This window comes from Nannospalax galili, unplaced genomic scaffold (genome assembly GCF_000622305.1).
Source record: "Nannospalax galili isolate Female #2095 unplaced genomic scaffold, S.galili_v1.0 scaffold2927, whole genome shotgun sequence".
NCBI lineage: Eukaryota > Metazoa > Chordata > Mammalia > Rodentia > Spalacidae > Nannospalax > Nannospalax galili.
In genome coordinates, this window is record NW_008355812.1 from 370,190 (window position 1) to 377,891 (window position 7,702).

General features: G+C 52.0%; 2 long non-coding RNA genes across 3 annotated transcripts in view; one reads left to right on the forward strand and one right to left on the reverse strand.

Moving 5' to 3' along the window:
- The window catches only part of LOC108491796, a 5,353-nt gene extending 1,516 nt beyond the window's left edge, over positions 1–3,837 (reverse strand). The window contains exons 1-2 of the long non-coding RNA XR_001872932.2: positions 3,766–3,837; positions 1,808–1,889 (exon numbers count right to left, since the gene is read on the reverse strand). This is a non-coding gene — a long non-coding RNA (uncharacterized LOC108491796). The remainder of the gene's footprint in view (positions 1–1,807; positions 1,890–3,765) is intronic.
- Positions 3,838–4,541: 704 nt separating this feature from the next.
- Positions 4,542–6,715, forward strand: LOC108491795. 2 transcript variants are annotated; one of them, XR_001872931.1, is made up of 3 exons: positions 4,542–4,674; positions 5,676–5,914; positions 6,595–6,715. It is a non-coding gene; the product is annotated as an uncharacterized LOC108491795 (long non-coding RNA). The 2 variants fall into 2 exon arrangements; XR_001872930.1 differs by having other exon boundaries at positions 5,728–5,914.
- The last annotated feature ends 987 nt before the right edge of the window (positions 6,716–7,702 follow it).

Consider the following 7,702-nt stretch of genomic DNA (forward strand, 5'->3'; position numbering starts at 1 on the left):
CTCCTCCTCCTCCTCCTCCTCCTCCTCGGGCATTTCACAAAGTAAACAGTCCCCAGCACCTGACAGCTTCCCTTGTAGGGAAAGGAAAGATGGTCCACAGCCTTGTCTCAAGAACTGGCAAGACCCACCCCCTCCCCACCGCCATGTGCCTGAGTGGTGGTGACGGCTGCTGCTGAGCGTCTGGGGATCTGAAAGTTTGGGGGGGACTCTGACTCTGGTAATTTTCAGCTCCTCCTGAGGTTCCCAAGTGCGTTGATGCCTAAGATTTCGCTCTATTCTTTTCTGCTACTGGAACAAAGCGTTTCTCTCCCACCAGCCCTGGGCTTTGTAAGGATGACGTGGGGACTTGGAGTTGAAAGCTCTTCACTGCCAAGTGGGCGTGTGAGTGCTGTGCCGCCCCCAGCCTGCAGCCCGTGGTGTGTGCCATAGTGTCTGTAGTGACTGGCTTACATCTTCTTTAGAGCCACCGGGAACGTTCCAGAGGCACCTGTGGGGTTTTGGACTGGGGTGGGGCAATGTCATTACAACCAAGATCGGGGACAATTAGACCAAGGTGTTCCGTGGTGACTCTGGCCATGCACCTCAACCTCAAATAGACTTGGCTTCCTGGTCTGTGACAGGAACCACAGCCTCTTTCTGGGTTGTCCTGTATATTAAGTGTGCCATCAGGTACATCGCAGGCATCCAGGGAGGAGGGCGCTGATCCTGAGTGTGATAACAGAACACCAGCCCTGGCAGTTTGCCCTGTGTCCTGTCTCAGTGTCCGCTCCTGGGTTTTCCCACAGCCCAGAGTCTGCTGAGTGGGGGTTCAGAGAGGATCATGGGATTGCTGTAGGTCTAAGGGCACCTCCTGGGCCAAACTCACTGATGCCCATGTCCGGGTTCAAAGGAGCAGCACTGGGCTGGAGGCTGGGGACAGGATGTTTAGGGCGCGATGCTATCCTGCCCGATGCCTCACTGCACCGTTTGTCTGAACTCAGAGAGCATGACCAAAAGCAGCCTGGAGGTAAAGGCCAGTTCTGGGGAGACAATGACGTGAAGAAGACTGAGTAGGGACGGGGAGGGGCGATAGGAACTAGCCCTACTCTACTCCATTTGCTGGGAAGCTTAACCCACTCTAAACAATGAAGTTTATTAAAAGGAGGGGGAGAAAAAGGAGCCGGAGGAGGAAGAAAAGGAAGAGGAGGAGGAGTCTGAAGTCAGCACCTCCTCCAGGGAGCCTTCCCTGACTGCTGCTCACCCCTGAAGGCAGGCAGACCTTCTCCCTGCAGAAATCTGTAGCCAGGCTCTCTTCTCCCATGGCCCCGCCCTTCCCTAGGCTGTTGGGCACTGCTTTCCAGCTTCTGGAGCAGCCTGCCCAAAGCCTCTAGGAGCAGGGATTGGGGTGCCTCCTGCCACACTGCCCAGAGAGGCCTGTCGGGGGCAGCAGTGCTGTCTTAAGGAGCTGCTTTCCTACTCCTTAGGAGAACAGGTGGGCTCGAGTAGGGATACACTGTGCCAGGCCCTTTCGCATACTCCGCTGTTGTGTCACTGCCTCTGTGTCTCACTGTGACAGCCTAGGACATGGGCTGCCATGTCAAGGCACAAGGCTTATGTGGGCATTCATGGTTACTCTTCCATTGCCCAGGATGCAGGTAGGGACCAGGGCGTGGGGTCACCTGTCCCCAGCTAGTGACTCAGTGGGCTGCTTGGGAGCAGGAGTTCTCAAACAATGCTCCTCCCTGGAGAGGCCTTCGCCTTCTCACAGTCCCCTCCCACCCCTCTCTTCTCCCCCATGTGATACTTCCCAGTGTACTGTGTGACTCACCACATAAGCCTTAAGTGGCTGTCACTCTCTGCCTCCGGAGATGGGTAAATCACGACTCAGACTCACTGGGAAGCTCAACGCTCTGAAAGACAATGGGCGCGTGTGCAGGTGGGGGAGTGTGGAGGTGTTGACAAGCGTGGGCCCGATGTAGCACATAGCCCTGTGACACGAGCCATGTGACCGTCACCAACTGGAACACCCACTGTATGTACTGTGACTCCCAGGAGACTGTGGGATGTGGTGCTGCTCAGGTGTATGAGGCAAAGATGGAGAGGAGCAGAGGGGAGCCTTCTGCCCAGGGAGGTGGAGGGAAGGGAGAGGAGGGTGGAGCCCAGAGGCTCTGCCACCCAGCAGTTGAGAAATGTGAGCCTTGGACACCTCCATCTTTCATAGGAGAGACAGGTGGGTTACAGAGTGTCTGGAAAATGGAAGATCCATGGAGCCCAACAGAAAATAACAAAACCATAAACAAACAAACAGCAAGTAGATGTGGTCAAAGCCTGCGGGGGCGGGGGGGTGGCAACAGGACTGGGGAAGCTGAAGTGAACTTAGCATGGTTGGGGGAGCCCCAGAACTTGATAAATGCCCAAGCCGCCCATGTGCACATCTGCTCAGGACCCCAACCCAGGCTTCGGGGCCAGCAGCCCGCCCAGGTGATTCCGTATGTATGGCTTGGGCTGAAGGCCTGGGATGAGGGTTTAGGCTGAGGGCCTCTGGCCTACAGCGGTGTCTGTAGCTCTTATAGGCCTCTGCCTTCTGGGGTGTCTTGTTAAAGTAAAGCTCTGAGCAGGGAGGTCTGGGGTAGGGGCTAGGCTCTTCCTGATGCAGCGATGCCATTGACACCATGACCCGTGGCACTGTGAGCTGCCAGCTTGGTAATCATGAGTAAAGTGCCCCTATATATCAGAGCCCTCAAGGAGCCTGCTAAGATGCAGCTTCCGTGTGCTGATGTGCCTAGACCTGCAAGCCACTATCTGTTATCTCATTAACCCAGGGGGCTAAAAGCCCCAGACTCAGGCTACAGTAGTCCAGTTTAAATAGCCTCTGGGGACCCCAGGGACACTTTTCAAGTCTTTCATTTTGATTTCTGTTTAATTGCCAGAGGGTTAACCACACTCCTTCCAAGGCCATCCTTGCAAAGGGCTGGGATTTCCCCACGGCATCCAACCTCATCTTTGGGGCCTTGGCTGAATACAGGCCACAGAAGGGCCACAGTCCTGACGTGATGTTACTGACTGTATCTGTTTCCAGTGGCCAGTGTCACACTTTGCCACAAGTCAGTGACTTCTAACAACTGAGATGTGTCCTGCCACTGTGCTGGAGGGAGAGGCCTGCAGTCAGCCTCACTGGGCTGAATCAAGGATGAGCCAGCTTCCAGTGGTGGCTGGCATTCCTCGGCTGTGGCCACATCCTCCCAAGTCCAGCATCTCTGTTCCTCTCTTTACCTAGCTTCCTCCAAATGTGGTCGAACCTCACTCTGCTCTATTATAAGGACACTGGGATTAGACTCAGGGCTCACCCTGCTAACCCAGGCTCACTACCCCACTCAACTCAGCACATCTGCAAAACCCTTTCTGGTTTTTGTTTTTTTTTTTCAAACAAGGTCCCATTCACAGGGTTCAGTAACTGGGATTCATTGCTTAGCATAGCTCTGGTCTCTCCTTCGGAGGGTAACTGAGCTTGAGTGTAGCCCAGTGGCCGGAACTGGGAGGGAGCCAGCAAGTGCTGTTGGCAGAGCGGCAGAGTGGCAGAGTGGAGTGGTCAAGGGCCTTTGTGGAGAATCTGACCCTCAGGGGGAAGTCAGGATTAGGATGTGGGGTATCACTTTAAAGCTTGGACAGCTTTAATGAGTCCCTATCAAGGGTGAACTTTCATTCATTCACTTCTTCACCCTCTTAGTCACCCACTCACTCATTAATTCATTTACTCATCATTCATTCACTCACACATCTACTTACCAGCATTGAACAGAATCGTGCATAATGGCTGTGAAGGGAAGAAGCCGGGCCTCCCCAGAACAAAGGTATGGCACACCTGGGCCCTAATCCCTTGCAGTTCCAGCATGTCCAGGGGGCATTGCTGGGTGTTTAGATTTTTTTTGGCATGCAGCCATTTGTGTCTTGTGCTTGGTATGACATCAAGCTCTGTTCCTGTAACTGCATTCTGCCCTCAGGCTGCCTCATCCAGTACTGACTTCCATTTCTTGCTTCTCTTTAATTCCAATTTCAAATGTCCCCTTTGAGCTTCTGCACACCAACATTTTTGGCATGTTTCTTGTGGATAGCACTTAACTGCATTTTCATTTTTACCCCTCTCACACAGGCCTTTGCTAGGAAAGACACTGGTGAAATGTGAAGTTGTTGTATCTCGTTTGATGCTTTGTTTCCTTAGACTGTGTCGCTCGTGCTGGTTTGGTCTCTTCTCTCGCCTTAATATTCTTTAGTGTATTAAAAAGAAATGGCAGCATGCCCCACAGAGCCAAAAAGCTTTCCGTTCCCTGCTCTCTCTCAAAGTGCCAAGTCAGACTTCCTTCCTTCCTTCTTCCCTCCCTCCCTCTCCCCCAGTCAGATGTAATCATAGAACGTTCCGACTTCTCTAAGAAAACATTGTATTTTTTAGTTTCCGGTTAAGGTGGACCTTTCGTGGGACATTGCAATTCATGTTCCAAGAATCCCCACTTGGCAGCTGAAACAGGAAGTCATTGGCATTGTCAGATTAGTGGTCATGGCTGGCCACTGCTTCCTGTTCCCAGTCCTGCTCTATCTAGTGGTCTCCACTGTGATTGTGCTGTTACAATCAGAAGGGCTTTGTGGCTATCTTTCTCTGAACAGAGGCTCAGCACAACTGCTTTTCTCTGTCTTGTCACGGTAGGTGTTCGTTGCGCCCTCACAGTGCCCATCATTGCCAGGGAGGGAGCCTTGATCATGACCACAGAGTGCCTGGACCTTGTTCCAAAGTCTCCCAGGGATCTGCTGTCACTCTGGTTCTCTTTCCTTCAGATGCGACCTATCCTTGCTGAAATCCAAGACTCCCTGTGTCCTTGAGGCTGGGGGCCCAGGGCAGCTGCAGCCTCCTCTTCATCTCCTCTTCGTCACGTGCTCCTTCCCTCCAGCTCCCTGTGGGGCTCCTGTTCGCTGCATGGAACTCCTCTTGGGATGTCTTTCAAATCTCCTCCTTCCCACTTTCCTCCTCTACCTTTTCCTCCTGCTCCAGCTCCAGCTCCTGTTCCTCCTCCTCCTGTTCCTCCTGTTCCTCCTCCTCCTCCTCCTCCTCCTCATCCTCCTCCTCTTCCTCCTCTTTTTGGTGTATGTGTATATTGTGATATATATTTGGGACATGTATGATGTATGTGCTTGTGTGTGGGTGTGCATGCCTTTGTGTGAGCAGAGGCCAGAGGAGGACATCAGGTGTCCTGCTCTAACTGTCTGTCTTACTCCCTTTGAAACAATGTCACCCACTGAACCTGGGGCTGGGTTGGTGGCCAGCAACCTCCAGGGATGCTCCTATCCCCGTCCCTGACAGAGCTGGGTCACAGGCAAACCCGTGGCCACACCCAGCCTTTTACTTGGGTGCTGGGAGTTCACACTCAGGTCCTCGTGCTTGCACACACGCTCTTGCCCACTGAGCCATCTCCCCAGCCCTAAGTCTTTTCTTCTTGTATATGGTTCGTGTTTCTCCTCCACATTGGATAATGTCTGCTCTCCAAGTCATGTTCTACTCTGATACTTTGCCCTCGCCCCAACTGTTCCTTTTGAATTTACCCATAATTTTGTTAGTTTCAGCTCCACGGAGAAGACTGCACCGTTGCTTTGCCCTGAGGCTCTGTGAGCAGTGAGGTGCATTTTTGTTGAATTTTCTCTTCCCTTAGCCCCACAAATTGTTCTGTCTGTCCTCTTCTGGTGCTTGCCCTGTTTTGGCAGAGGGTCTGCAAGGTGTCAGCCTCTATGGGACAGTGTGTGCAACATCATGAGGGCCAGGCTGTGACACCCTGGACAGTGACCAGTCAGCAAAGGTGGATCCCAGGTCATACATGCTTCAGAGACAACAAAGAATGAGTTGGCAAAGTTAGGTGGCATTGCTGGAGCAGGCCTCTCTGTGCTCAGCCTCGTAAGTGTGAACAGGGTGGCTCTCGGAATGGCTGAGCCCCAGTCTTCTGGAGGGGAGGTGGCTGGGGTAAAAGTTGAAAGAAACTCAAAAAATTGTTTTTTCAAGAGACTTTAAATGCTCAAGAGGTAACTGGGAAGCAAATGTTTCACACGGGAAAAAAAAAAGTGTGGAGACATTCAGCTTTTGGGTGTGAGCTTGAGATGTGGTTTGTCCCTCTAAGCTGAAGGTGGAATGGGAAGGGGTGGTGGGTGGGCGCTGAGTCAGAGGAGGGAGAGGCTCCGGTGCTCGTTGCACAGTAAGGGAGCCGTACATGATGGTGCTATGCTGTGTGTCTCAGAAAATAGAAGGAGTTTGACCAAAGACTTGACCTTGATTTAAATGTTATACTCTGTGCGTGCACCCGCGTGTGTGTGTGTGTGTGTGTGTGTGTGTGTGTGTGTGTGTGTGCATGTATGCATGCGTGTGTGTTCCTCACACGTTACGGGTATACCTGTACAACTTATGTTTTTATGCGTCAGTCAAAGATACATTTAGCAGTAGAAGAAAAAGACAGCTGTTTCCCGCTGTGTTGTGTTTAGAGGAGGCAGGGACTTTAAGAGGTGATTAGGTCACTAAGGGGGGCTGATGTCCTTTTGCGGTGTGCACTAATTACTGATAAGCGGTTTGTTACTACTGAGCAGGTTACGAAGTGTGGACCCCTTGTGTCTTCCAATGTCGCCTGTCCTTCTGCTTCTCAGCATGTGACAAGGTCCTCCCCAGTGCAGCTGCCTGATCTGGTTGTCCCCCACCATCAGAACAATGAGCCAAATAAACTTTCCTCTGAAAATTACCAGTCTCAGACACTTTGTCATAGCAACAGCAAATGCATTAAGACAATTAGTTACCATGGAAATTCAAATTGCTACTGCAGGGGCCATTTTTCATTTTCCATATTGGGAGTCTTTTTTAAATGTCATTCCCTAAGCAGCGTGTGCTGGAACAACTTCAAGAGACTTCCATGTAGGTCTGAAAACGTCATTGAGATCCAGTGCTCCTGCCTCCTGAGCTTGACCCCTGGGGAACAGGCCCCTCTCACAGAGTATTCAATGAACTCTGGAAGTCCTTTCTCAAGCACATGCAGAAGCCTGGAGTGTTGACCAAAGCCTTTAGCCCTAGCACTGAGGAGGCAGAGGCAGGTGGATGACCAAGTTCCGGGCCAGCATAGTCTACATAGTGAGTTCCAGGCCAGCAAGGGCTACATAGTGAGACTCTGTTTCAAATAAAATAAAATGCGTGCACACCCCAAAGTGGGAGTAGTGATAGTGGGTGTGGCTTGTTTCCACTTTTTGTGATTCCTCTAATTTTCTGCACATAGACTATCAGAAGGGGGAGCGAGTTCTGGGTGACTTTGAACAAATGAATGAGCCTCAGTTTTTGTCAGTAAAAATGAGCCTAATGCCACCTGCCTCCGTGGTCCTTAGGGTTGAAATGAAAACCCCCCACTTGTATGAAAGACCTACATGTGGAGCCTGGGCAAAGCCACTCCGGTAGCAGGTGCTTTCTTCTTCCTCGGGTTGACCTGAGAAGATGAGACCGCGCAGCTGGAGAATCGAAGGAAGTAACAAGGGAGCTGCAGATTTTGCAAAGCCCCAGTGGGCGGAGCCCGGGTCCAAAGCCCCCTGGAATGTCCCAGCCTTACAGGTTGGCAATGCCCTCCCCATCGGCCGCTCTGAAAGCAGTTTCTGCGGACAACCTAGGACAGGTATCCACAGGGGGTGTGCCACCGAGAGCTGGAACCAGGGGTGCTGG